Here is a 14,671-nt window from a genome sequence, read left to right on the forward strand (position 1 = left end):
CGTTTGACCTTGAAATTGAAAAGACAGCTCGGCAACTGAGACAGCAGACGAAGCGAGCTAAGCAATGATCCTCATCGCCTTCGCTTTCTGAAACAAATACAGTGCCTAATTTAGTTGAATCATCGAGCGATTCAAAAGAACAAGTGATGGATAGAGTTGCACCTGTAGAAAGAACTCTTAGAGAGTTAGCTGAACCAGACTTGAATTAGTAACCACTTTGCATTTAATATGTAGACTTGAAGGTAAATTTTGAATTAAAGTCTAGTCTTATTCATTTATTACCCAAGTTTCATGGTTTTGCAGGTGAAGATCCTCATAAACATCTCAAAGAGTTTCATGTTGTGTGTTTAAGTATGAGGCCACAAGGCGTGACTGAAGAGCAAATTAAGCTGCGTGCTTTTTCGTTCTCTTTAAATGGGCTAACTAAAGACTGGTTGTACTACTTGTCTCCTGGATCGATTACAACGTGGAATGGTTTAAAGAAGTAGTTCCTTAAGAAGTACTTTCCTGCTTCAAGAGCTGCCAACATCAGAAAAGATATTTGTAGGATCAGACAACTTCCTGGGGAGACTTTGTATGAGTATTGGGAGCGATTCAAACAATTGTGTGCCAGTTGTCCTCAACATTAGATTTCTGATCAACTTCTTATTCAATATTTTTACAAAGGACTGTCATTAATGGATAGGAGTATTATAGATGCTACTAATAGAGGTGTGTTGGTGAACAAGACCCCTACTCAAGCAAGGGAGTTGATTTCAAATATTGCTGCCAATGCTCAACAATTTGGCAGCAGGCAAGATCCCATTTCAAGGAAGGTGAATGAGGTAAATATTTCTTCTGTTGAATAACGTTTAGATAAACTTACTTCTCTTGTGGAAAAATTTGTTATAGGTAATTTGCAACAGGTGAAGACTTATGGCATTTGTTACAATGTGGGTCATTTAACTGATATGTGTCCTACACTTCAAGAAGAACTCGTTGAACAAGCCAATACAGTTGGAGGATTTCCAGGCATGCCTCAGGGGAGGTATGATCCTTATGCACAAACATACAATCCGGGATGGAAGGATCACCCCAACTTCAGCTATGGAGTTAGGCCGTCAGGATTCCCACAACAGTATCCACCAAGACAACCAGCCCCTCCACAGTCAAACTCCAAGTCAGGTATATCTCTTGAAGAAATTATTAAATCACTTGCAACTAACACTCAACAATTTCAGCAGGCAACTACAACAAGCATTCAGAATTTGGAGAGCCAAGTGAGTCAATTGGCGACTACAATGAGTCGTCTCGAGTCTCAAGTATCAGGGAGATAGCCTTCACAATCTGAGGTGAATCCAAAACAAAACGCTAGTGTTGTCATCCTTTGAAGTGGGAAGGAGTTGCAAGTGCCTAGTAAGAAAGTGACAAAGCATGTAGAAGATGAGCTTGAAAATAATGAATTGATGCCTAAATCTCAAGATGCGCAACCCACCAGAGCGAAACCTCTACCTGTGGTGATACCTCCTCATTTTCCAAGCCGGTTTGTAAAATCCAAGAAGAAGGAACAAGATAAAGACATCCTTGAGATATTTCGCAAGGTTAAGGTAAATATTCCCTTATTAGATGCTATAAAACAAATAACTCAATATGCTAAATTCCTTAAGGAACTGTGCACCTCCAAGAGAAAATTAAAAGAAGATGAAAGAGTTCACATGGGGGAGAATGTTTCAGCAGTTCTCCAAAAGAAACTACCTCCTAAGTGCAAGGATCCAAGTATGTTTACTGTCCCTTGCAAAATTGGTAGTGTTAGAGTTGAGAAGGCTGTGTTAGATCTAGGAGCTTCTATTAATGTCATGCCTCGTTCTATTTATTCGTCTTTGAATGTTGGTGCATTAAAAGAAACATGCATGATAATTCAACTAGCTGATAGGTCTAATGCATATCCTAATGGGGTATTAGAGGATGTCTTAATACAAGTTAATAAGTTGGTTTTTCCTGCTGATTTTTATGTACTTGATATGGAAGAGGATAACTCCTCTAATTATGTCCTAATTTTACTAGGAAGACATTGTCTTAAGACTGCTAGAACTAAAATGAATGTACATAAAGGGACTCTCACTATGGAGTTTGATGAAGAGGTTATAGAGTTCAATATGTATGATGCCATGAAATATCCTAGTGAGGAACATTCGGTATTTTCTATGAATGTTATTAACCCTATAGTGCAGGAAGTTTTTTATTTAGATGTTGAAGATTCATTGGTAGCTGCTTTAAATCACAGTTTGGGCCTCAAAGGATTGCAAAATGATGAAAATGAGTTTGTTTTAAATTCTATATTGCTAGAGACAATTTATGAATTAAATTCTTTGAGAACTTTAACTCATTATATGTCTAATATTGAATTACCTTCATCTCATGCAAAACTTCTTCCATTTATTTTGCAGGCACCGAAAATAGAGCTTAAACCATTGCCGAGTCATCCAAAGTACATGTTTCTAGGAGATGATGAGACACTTCCAGTGATCATCTCTTCAAAGCTTAGTACTTTAGAGGAAAAAAAGCTTATTAGAGTGCTGAAGGATTACAAAAAGGTTATTGGGTGGACAATTGTAGATATTAAAGGGATAAGTCCGTCCACGTGCGTGCATAGAATATTATTGGAGGAAGATGCCAAACCTTCTATTCAAGCTCAACGTCGTTTGAATCCACTCATAATGGAAGTAGTGAAGAAAGAAATTCTAAAACTTCTTGATACAGGTATTATCTATCCAATTTCGGATAGCAAATTGGTAAGTCCGGTACAAGTGGTACCGAAGAAAACTGGTATAACAATTGTTGAGAATTCTTATGGTAAGTTAGTATCTACCCAAGTTCAGAATGGGTGGAGGGTTTGTATTGATTTTAGAAAGCTTAATTCACTCACTATGAATGATCATTTTCCTATTCCTTTTATTGATCAGATGCTTGAAAGGTTGGTAGGAAAATCTCACTTTTGTTGTCTTGATGGCTATTCAGGTTTTCATCAAATACAAGTTGCGCCTGAGGATCAGGAGAAGACTACCTTCACATGTCCTTTTGGAATCTTTACGTACCGACGTATGCCATTTAGTCTTTGTAACGTTCCCGCCACTTTTCAGAGGTGCATGGTCAGTATTTTTTCAGACTATGTAGAAAACACTATAGAGGTATTTATGGACGATTTTACGGTCTATGCTGATTCTTTCAATGATTGTCTTTATAATCTGAAGAAAGTGCTTGAAAGATGCATTGAAACAAACCTTGTCTTGAATTATGAAAACTGTCATTTTATAGTAGATCAAGGCATTATTTTGGATCGTGTAGTCTCTACTAGAGGAATTGAGGTAGAGATAAAGCTAAGATAAATGTTATTAAATCTTTACCTCATCCCATATGTGTGCGGGAAGTTCGTTCTTTCCTTGGTCACGCAGGTTTCTATAGATGATTTATCAAGCATTTTTCGAAAATAGCTCAGCCTTTATGCAAGCTTCTTCAGAAAGATATGACATTTGATTTTAATGAAACATGCAAGGTAGCATTTAATAAGCTTAAGGAGTTATTGACTTCAGCTCCAATTATATAACTACCCGACTGGAGCCTCCCTTTTGAGATAATTTGCGACGCTAGTAATTATAATGTTGGTGCTGTTCTCAGACAAAGGGTTGGAAGAGCTGCTCACATGATATATTACGCATCAAGAACACTTCATAGTGCTCAGTGCAATTACTCAACAACGGAAAAAGAACTTTTAGCTATTGTTTTGGTTTTAGAAAAATTTCGTTCATATTTACTGGGTACTAAAGTGATTGTTTTTTCTGACCATGCAACTCTCAGATATTTACTCGCCAAGAAGGAATCGAAACCGAGACTTATCCGCTGGATCCTACTACTTCAAGAGTTCAACTTGGAGATCTGTGACAAGAAAGGAGTAGAAAACTTAGTTGCAGACCACCTTAGTAGATTGACCACGAGTGAAGAAGCAGCACCTTTGAAGGATGATTTTCCAGATGAGCATATCTTTGTAACTCAAGGTATGGTTCCTTGGTACGCTGACATTGTCAATTACTTAGTTACAAGAACACTACCTAGTGATCTGACGATGGTTCAAAAAGATAAAATTAAGAGCGATGCTAAATACTATCTTTGGGATGACCCTTACTTGTGGAAACATTGCTCTAACCAAGTCATCAGAAGGTGCATATCTGAGTTTGAAATTCCTTCTATTCTTCTGTTTTGTCACTCATATGCATGTGGTGGTCATTTTGGTCCCATAAGGACAGCATCCAAGGTGTTAGAATGTGGTTTATTTTGGCCCACTTTATTTCGTGATTTATACATGTTTTGTAAGTCATGTGAGAATTGTCAAAAGACTAGTAATTTACGTCATAGAAATCAAATGCCACTGACCCCTATTCTTGTGTGTGAAATATTCTATGTGTAGGACATTGATTTTATGGGACTTTTTCCCTCATCTTTTGGCAATGCTTACATTCTTTTAGCAGTGGATTACATTTCTAAGTGGGTAGAGGCTAGGCCACCCGGACTGACAATGCTAAAGTTGTAGACTTTGTCAAGTCTAATATTTTTGCCAGGTTTGGTGTACCGAGAGCGGTGATAAGTGATAGAGGCACTCATTTCTATAATCGAGTGGTGGAGGCTTTGTTTAAAAGATATCATGTTACCCACCGAGTGTCTACCGCCTATCATCCACAGACAAGTGGACAAGCTGAGATATCAAACAAAGAAATCAAATCAATTCTTGAAAAGACAGTTAGTCCAAATCGAAAGGATTAGAGTTTGCGATTAGATGATGCATTGTGGGCGTATCGCACCGCTTACAAAACTCCCATAGGTATGTCTCCTTATCGTTTAGTATTTGGTAAGCCTTGTCATTTACCTGTAGAGCTTAAGCACAGAGCATACTGGGCGGTTAAGAAATGCAATATGCGGATAGATGAAGCGGGAAAGTAGAGGAAGTTGCAGCTGCAAGAGTTGGAGGAGATTAGAAACTAATCCTATGAGAGTTCGCGATTTTACAAGGAAAAGACGAAAACATTTCATGACAAAATGATTTTGAGAAAGGAGTTCTCTGTTGGTCAAAAAGTTCTTCTTTTTCATTCTAAGCTTAAACTTTTTCCTGATAAATTACGTTCTCGTTGGGTAGGACCTTTTATTGTTACTAATATTTTTCCTCATGGTGCAATTGAGATTCGGAGTCTGACCTCTAAGAAAGTTTTTAAAGTTAATGGTGCTCGCTTAAAACCTTTTTATGAAGGTTTTTTGGTGAATATTGTGGAGGAAGTGGCTCTCGAGAGTCCCATTTATGGAGATTGATGCATGAATGTGTCTAGCCAAAGACATAAAACAAATGTGCTTTTTGGGAGGCAACCCAAATGATTTATTTATTTTGTTTTTTGTCATATCTTCTTTTAATTTTGATTCAGATTTTTAAAAAAAAATAATGTTTTTACTTATTTTGGCCTGAAGAAAAATTTTTATAAGGCGTGCCCACGTGCTTATTAAAAAAGTACTTCTGAAATTTTTAGTGTCTCAAAGTGGTTCATCACAAAAAAAAATCGAAAAAAAAGAGAAAAAAATGTTTACATTCTTAGCGACTTGAGTAGAAATAAGTGTTTTGATATCATAAGGTTCATTCAATGAGATCATTCTTCACATTTTGATCTCTTTTTCTTTCATAAACCTTTCTTTTTCATTTAACCCATTTAACCCCATTACAAACTTTTTAAGACCCTTAGATTTTTGCATTTAATTCATGTTTTCTAGATTGAGATGTGATATATAAGCAAGCTTATGGTAATAGCATTCTTTGATTTGATTTGAGTGCATAAATGACACCCTAAACACTTTGAGTGCATGGAGTGAAGTCATTGAGAGGGCTATTAAATCTTGTCGCACTTGAATTTTGAATGGATCTTCTTGGTGGTTGAATGTTTTTATTCTAGCTTATGAGATTCTATGCTTTAAAATCCTTGTCTCTCGAATGTTTATCGACTTAAATTCTTGAGGTATGCTTGCTTAAGATTGTTTTTGGATGAGTTGAGATGAGAATTGAGTGGAGATTTGGGATTAGTCTTGAGTTATATGCTTGAGGACAAGCATTATCTTGGTGTGGGGAAATTTGTTATAGTGCAATTTATGCACTAGTTTTGCATTGTTTACTTCCCTTAATATCGATGTTTTGCACTTAATAATAGTGATTTACTTGTGTTTTATTTTTGTAGGTGCAATTCTATTGATTGGTGCTAAAATTGAGCTACAAGATGATGTTTAAGGATGATTGTTCTCTTGGAGAAATTATGAGCGTCAGAAGAACTTTGTTGATAAGGTGTGGGCGCGTGCTGTCAACTACGGACCTGTAGTTTTTAGTTTAACATGTTTTGTATTTTTGGTTATTTTTGTAATTATGAATTTAATATTTCAGATATTAGTATTTTATTTTAAATAGAACTCTAGAAGAGAAGAGAGAGATAGTATTTAAGGGAGGAATCTATTGTGAAAAAAGAGGAGATTGGAAAAAAGAAAGAAACCATAGATCTAAATTTTTCTATTCTCTCTATGAAGAACTAAACCTATTTTTCTGGCTGAAGGTTAATGAAATTTTGATTCATCACTACTGTGAGATCTTTCTTATGCTTTAATTGTTTTATTACTTTTTGGATATTTATTTATTCTTTAAATTATTGTCATGATTATATTTGTTAATTAGATAATTGGCCACTATTTAATTTATCAACTTAATATATTGTCAATTAAATGATTCATCATATGAAGATTTTAATGTTTATGAAAAATAGCATAGCGGTGAGTTGTGTTATGAGAATAAACAATCTAATTTAAATGAACCATCGTATGCGTTTGTTGATTAGGATTTGGGTCTCTCTGGTTTTTCAGACTGTCAATTGATTAAATCCTATGATCGTATCTAGAGTTGTCTATTGATTAGGGAAATAACCAATGGTCGTACCTTGGTTATCGACTAGTTAAGGAGAAATTGGCTATTGGAGGGTCTCAGCAGCTATAACCGGTCTATTCATAAGTAGTAATGATTTATATTTGAATCAATGATCAGTAGTCAAATCAAGCTCAGTTAATTCCTTCAACCGGAACTTTCTCCAATTTGAATTACAATTTTAATTCGTACTCTTGTTGTTTTAATTTGATTTTTATTATTGTCAACAAACCTCTCATTTTGCATTTTATATTTTAAAAGGATTTAAATAATTACCGATCTCTATGGATACAACCCTGCTCAATCACTATACACAATTTATTTAGAGTAGATATTTATTTTTGCTGGCTTCAACAACCATCACACGCCAAGCTCATCAAAGGTTGGAGTATGGGATGACAACGACAACTTGCTAACCTCCTAGTTACGGGACATAATTACGAAAGTTCTTGGCATGATTGTTAAAGCAAAAACGGCTTAACAAGTGCAGAGTTCCCTCAAAGAACAATTATTTTCCATGACCAAAGAAAGAGAAGTACATCTAACAAATAGACTTTTGTCTTTAAAGAAAGGTTTTAATTCAACTAATGAATATTTTTAATGATTCGAAATGCTATATGATAGCCTTGTAGCTATCAAAAAGCTCATTTATGAATTAGAAAAAATTTTCAGCTAGCAAGATGTTTGAGACCCGAATATCATGATTTTATAATAGTGATGCTTGTTAAGCCTCCTTATCCTTTTTTACTCAATTTGTGTTAGCTCTTCAAGGACATGAACAATTATTCCCTCATTGGAAAACTCTCCAATTTTACAGACCATATAATAACACATTAAAAGCTCATTGATAAAAATTTTATAACATAATTCCTTCAAAAACTATTAAAAATAATTGACGTTTCAGACATCATCAATATTGTCAAACAATTTTATGTTTTAAACACACTTGCTTTACAAATACAAAACAATTTATTGCTTTATCATAACATCATGAAAATTTACAGAATCATACTAGACATATATAAAAATCATTGATCCAAATTTCATAATTTTCTAAGTAGTCTAGCTATGGTAAAAATAATTTTGTAATTCACGTTATTCACCGAAATTAGAAATTTCCAAGTTTTCAGACTTGAGTTTGAAAAATCATAATTAATTGCAATCTTATCTAATTAACTTGAAACAAGTTTCAAACCATTCTAGACGATGTCTAGTTTAACATACCCAAAAATCAGAATCAAAATTAATTTGTACAAATTACTATGATTTTCATAATAATTCACTGTCAGTATATTTCTGTAAAATCTTAGGTTTGTACTTCTATTGCAATCATGCTTCTCCACAACAATTTAATAAAAATCAAGAATTAAAACTTACCTCCAAAACTTCTCCCAACAAGAACAACTTGATCTCATGTGTTGTCTATGATAGAACTAACTTCTTTTTTTCTTTTCTTTTCTCTCTTTTCTCTCCATTTCTCTCTCCTTCTCTCTCTCTCTCCCTCTTTTCAGTCTTTTTTTATCTTAGCCGACTTCTCCTTCCTCCGCTCTCATAATGGAAAGGACATCTTGTTCTATTTATACTAGGGTAAAAGGGATCACTAAAAATTAAAAAGACTTAAATACCCTTGGGAGAATAGGGGTATTACAACTTTTTAGTCAAATTAAGCATCATAATCACGTTTTTTACCATCCATACTTATTTTAATCGGTTGAATTTCTTCCATTCTCATCATTTCTTAAAAATCCCAAATTTCATATTTATAACCATGGTTGAGTCTTCGCATGCTGCTCGCAAGAGGAAATTCATTCCCGATAGGAATCCAATATCACCTAGGGAGACTTCAGAATTCAAAAGGATTCACTTTCCCACATCTCCTCTGGCCAAACGCTTCGAAACCCGCTTTATGGGCCGTAAGGTAATTGATTCTTACTATGTGGATTTGTATGAAAGCTATGTTATTGCCTTAGGAGTCAACATTAGATATTGATGATCAGGTTTATCCTAATCTAGTTCGTGTCTTTTACTCAAATATGAAAATTTCTACAAATAGGCTAGATCGGATAATCACTAATGTAGGAGGTGTTCCAATAGAATTTGATGTTCAGGATTCAAACAAAATCCTAGTAACTCAGGATGCTGGTCACAAGATTTATAGATCTAGGAAGGCCCTCTCATTTGCCGATTTTGCTCATAATCGTGGTGTTAGAAATATTTGTAGGCGTCGAGACCTTACAACTGATATTTACGTTCTCCCCTTCCATTCTCAATTGTTACTGTTATAAGTTAGGATTTTTCACACTATCTTACAACATATTATCACTTTTAGAAAGGGACATTCAGATAAGGCGACGAGATTGGATGTCGGGTTACTAGATAGTCTTCTTAGGAGCCGATCTATTAAACTAGGTTTTGTTATTTTGAGGCATATGTTAAGCACTCTTGGGGTTAATAATAGGTTGCTCCCTTATGATAGTATTATTTCTTAAATACTGCGAAATTTCCAAGTACCTATTCGAGATTCGATTTATTTGAAGACCAAGAGGATTAATGATAAAGCTATAACAGGTATAGGCTTTTATTGGAAGAATAGGAAGTGGATCAAAATACCCTCGTCTAAAAACCAAGACACCCTATTAGCTTCATAAGATAACTGGATGCTTAAAGACGTTTACTCTCCTGATCAGCTACCTAATTTTAAATTTTAAACTGCAAGCTAGACCTCCACTTCCACATCAAGGATTCGTATCATAGCCTACAGCAGAATCTGATTCTGAGAAGCATGAAATGGATACCGACCAGCCCCTAGCTCCGGAGGATCCACTAGCTTTAGATGATCTTATGCAATAATTAGTTAGAGATGTTCGTACTCTTTTCAAGTAGCAGCAATAGCTTCAGACCCAGCTTGCTACATTTCAGCTTCAGTAGCAGCAAATCCTTGATCAACAGTAGTAGATTCTGGATGGTCATCTGCATATCTTCACAGCTCTCAAGATTCCACCTTCTTCATCTTCATCTCCTCCTCAACAATAGTTTCTTATTTGTCTCTATCTTTTAATTTCACACAACATTCTTACATTTTAGATGATCATGTGTTTTCTATACGTTGGATAGTTTTTGTTTTATTGTTACTTGAGATATATGTTTGGATGATTATGGTTATTTTGGCATTGATTTTACCGTGATGTTGGCTTGGATGTTGAGTTTAATTTCTTGGGTGTAAATTTTGCTATTGATTTTTAAAGAGATGTTTCATGTTAGGGGTAGGTTCTGCTAGTATTTTCACTTGAAGGGGGAGGATAAGTTTCTTTTTTATGGTAATCTTTTACTTTTTTTTTATGATGAAGGGGAAGAATAAGTTTGCATATTGCATATATCTCAAAATTTTCGAAATCTCAAAATCTTTAAAAATTTTCTGTTAACTTTAATCAATGGACAACTGTTAACTTTAATCAGAAAATCATTTTCTGCAAAGAATTGTTTAATGTTGATTCCGGAAAATAACAGTGAACCGTTTATTGAAAATGGCTAATCGATAAATTCCAGAGAAGAATGGATTATAACCTTGAACCGTTTAGCACAAACGATTAGCCAAAATTGTTTTGCAGGTTTTTGGAAATAAACAACTAACCGATAACTTCAAATGATTAACTGACTATTTAAAATCTAAGTATAATAGTCATTTTGAACAAGTCAAAATGGTGATGCGACAGCAGTTAACCGTGATCTGATTATTCTCAAAAAGTAAACAATAATTAGTTTTCAGCTCCAACTATAAAATAGTTCAATCAAATTCAAACAAATAGAGATTCAATGGTTATCATTGAGCTTGCTATTGAGTATACAATTCTTATTGAGCTTTAAACTTGTTTTTGTTTCAATGATTCACACTTTAAGCTTTCATTTGCAACCATTTACGTGGTGTGAGAGAAACATTTTTGTAATCTTTATTTTTGAGTGATTGTAAGTGTTGGAATACACTTGGGTTAAAAGATTTGGGACAATATCTTGTTGTACAGGTGTATTGACACCTTGAAAGTCAATTTTAAGAGTTGTTGGAGACTTAGAGGCTCACTTAGTGAAATCGTCAAGCCCAGTGAGCTTGGAGGCATGGACGTAGGCACTGTTGACCGAATTACGTAAAAATCATGTGTTTACTCTCTTTATTACGCTATCTCTCTATTTTTCATTACACATTAATTTGTTTATTTCGAATTTGTTGCTTTGTTTAAATTGCATTAAGTTTTAACTGCTTAAATTTTTAGAATCTCAATTCATCCCCCCTCTTGAGTTGCCTAGTTAGTATTGCAAAACCAAAATCAAATCATAATCTTAATCTAAAGCAAATAAGGAAAGAATCTAAATCAAATCAGAATCCTAATCTAAGTGAATAGAAAAGAATTTAAATTAATTCAGAATCCTAATTTGGCTTAAATGCCTTACATCAATTAAAATGGAAACTCAGCAATTAAAAGAGAAATAATTGATTTGTTTCTCCACTAGCCTCCTTAAGAAACAGAAAAGTATCCAAAAAGGAAAGTAGTATATTTTCCCACCATAATAGGCAAGCCAACTTCCTATTTCGAGGAAGTGATTATTTGAAAACTTCAAGAGCTTGAATTATACATTTATCATGTGCGATTCCTTCAACAGGGCTCTACAAATTTGATTGAGCCCAAGTTACTTGAATCAGCCCATTAAGCTCTTCCTTGAATTTCTTTGCTGAAGCTCTTGTGACGGGTATCGACGGGAACTTGAATCTGAATATGCCTCACTCATGTGTTTGTGACAGTTTTGCCCTCAATCTCATCACCCTTCCTAAGGTTTTTAGCTATTATGAGCTCAAATATGCTATTTGTTCTTGTTCAATTTCTCATTAATCGTGAAATTACGAAAATACTCCTGAAATATATGAAATACTTAAATTATAACAAAACACACACAATCAAAGTTTAAATTACTTAAATACATAAAAGTAAAATTATTAGTAAGATTTAGATTGCAAAATGATAATTTTATCATTTATAAATGTACCATTCTCCAGCACTCAATCAAAAGCTTAGAAAAAAGAAATAAGATTGTAAATTGACATTAAGTATCAAATGAAACAAAAATTTTATAAACCACACACAGAAGTAGTAAATTGAAGGAAAAAGGGGTAAATTAATGTTTGACTGATAAATTGGTCCTCAGAATTATTAGAAAAACTTAAAAAATTGACATAAGACTTGTAAATTAATATTAAGTGTGAAATAAAATAAAAATCTTGTAAAATACACACAGTAGCTATAAATTAAAGAGAAAAGAGAAAAATTAATGTTGTAGTAGTACATTAGTCTTCATGATTGTATAAAAAAAATAAAATATTAGAAAAATGTCATAATATTTTTAAAATGATATTAAATTTGAAATGAAATAAAAATTTTGTAAACCACAAATAAGAGGAGTAAATTAAAGTGAAAATGAGTGAACTAATGTTGGAGTGGAAAATTTGTCTTCAAGATTGTATAAAAAAAAAAACTTAGAAAAATGACATAAGTCTTGTAGATTGACATTCAGTGTGAAATAAAACAAAAGTTTTTGTAAACCACACATAGCAATAGTAAATTGAAAGAAAATGGATAAATTAATTTTTGAGTGATATATTGATCTTATAGATTGTAAAAGAAATAGATACTCAGAAAAATGACATAAGACTTGTAAATAAACATTAAATGTGAAATGAAACAAAATTTTTGTAAGCCACGCATAGGAGTGGTAAATTAAAGGGAAATAGGGTAAATTAATATTGGAGTGGTAAATTATTCTTCAGCATTGTAGAAATAACAAATACTTAGAAAACTGAAATAAGACTTGTAAATTGATATTAAATGTGAAATGAAACAAAAATTTTATAAATCACATATAGGAGTAGTAAATTAAAGGAAAAATGAATAAATTACTGTTGCAGTGGTAAATTGATCTTCAGTATTGTAAAAAAATAATATAAGAATTGTAAATTGGCAACAACTGTAAAATAAAATAAAAATTTTGTAATGCAGATTTAGAAGTAGTAAATTGAAGAAAAAAACGATAAATTAATGTTGGAGTGTTAAGCTAATCTTCATAGTGGTAAGAAAATAAAAACCTAAAAATGTAATATAAAACTTATAAATCAACACTAAGTTTCAAGTAACATGTTAATTTTGTAAATTACATATAGGAGTAGTACATATAACCTGCAATTTAAACTAAAAAAAAAGATAATTATCTACTACTTGGGTAACTGATTACCTATTTCTTTAGAATTAATAGTGGAGATTTTTCATTTAAATCTAATGATTCACATCTATTACGGTATTGATGTCGTAATTTTAGTCACTCCACTAAAGAATGACCCTAAATGTTAAATTTTTTTATTTTAAATTGTCTTAAAACCAGTATTTTTAGGATGTGTTTGGCATACTGTATAATATTTTATACTATGTACTATATTATGACAATACTACACAATGTTTAATGCTATATTGTATTGTATTAATTTTTTGTGATTAATTTAAATTATATACTTAGAAAATAATATTTATTAATACTTAGAAAAATACTAAATAGAAGTATTAAATTTTAGAAATCTAACATTTTTTTAATATAAATGTTAAAAAGATCATAATTCCTCATAAAGATTAAAGCTGCTAACATTAAATTTTCAGAAGTATAACATTAATTTTTCAGTATTTTCTAAATATATGACCTGTGAAATAAATATCGTAGTAAATAATTTAATCAAGTAATTTCTAAATATTATAACAACATAAATAAATAGTTAAAACCTATAGTATTTGTTCAAAAGTAAGTTTATACATACCACAAGATAATTACAAAATAATAAAGTGATACAATAGTTGTAACACATTTACTAACAACACAAATTGTGCTAAATAATCCAAATAAGAATTCAATAGTATATGTAATAATATTTTATATTAAATTTATTCATATTTAAACATTTATTATTAGTTATTTTAAATTGCTAAATAATAATAAATTTTTATATATTAATTACAATAATATAATTAAATAATGTAATAGTATGTTATATTTTTTTTATATATTATTAAGTATTTATTATTAGTTATATTAAATTATTAAATATTAATATTTTATATATTAATTATTTTAATATAATTAAATAATGCATTATTTAGTTATATTTGTAATATATAAAAATTAAAATATAATATAGCATTATATTAAATTAAAAAGTTATACTTATTTATTATTATTATTATTAAAAAAAACTAATGCAATAGTTGCCGCATTAACACACTCTCCAAGGGTAAAGATTAATGATGCTCACTGCTTTTCAATCAATTGCCAAACATGGGATTTGTTCAACTAATGTTGGGTGTACAAACTAATGCTATGCAATACCACACACCAAACACTCCCTTATATTTGTGCCCTCACAAAGTTTAAATATTAAAAAAGTAATAAAAATATCAACAAACATAAGTAAGATAACATTTTATTATAATATAAATCATACTCAAGTGAATACAACCCTTGATAAATTAGAATATTTTAATCAATGTTATTGTAGTTTATGTTCTATTATATGAAAAATATTTGTAAAAATTTATAAAGATAAATAATGCTAATTTTAAGAATATAAAAAGATAAAAATAATAATAATATACTATTACATTATCACAAGTTATATTG

At 31.9% G+C, this 14,671-nt stretch overlaps 1 non-coding gene and 1 pseudogene across 1 annotated transcript; one reads left to right on the top strand and one right to left on the bottom strand.

Annotated features, from left to right (window-relative positions):
- The window catches only part of LOC127899889 (uncharacterized), a 116,749-nt pseudogene extending 112,185 nt beyond the window's left edge, over positions 1 to 4,564 (top strand).
- LOC127900117 (small nucleolar RNA R71) lies at positions 525 to 631 on the bottom strand. The gene has a single exon (XR_008052140.1). It is a non-coding gene; the product is annotated as a small nucleolar RNA R71 (small nucleolar RNA).
- Positions 4,565 to 14,671: the final 10,107 nt, after the last annotated feature.

Source organism: Citrus sinensis, chromosome 9 (genome assembly GCF_022201045.2).
Source record: "Citrus sinensis cultivar Valencia sweet orange chromosome 9, DVS_A1.0, whole genome shotgun sequence".
Lineage (NCBI taxonomy): Eukaryota > Viridiplantae > Streptophyta > Magnoliopsida > Sapindales > Rutaceae > Citrus > Citrus sinensis.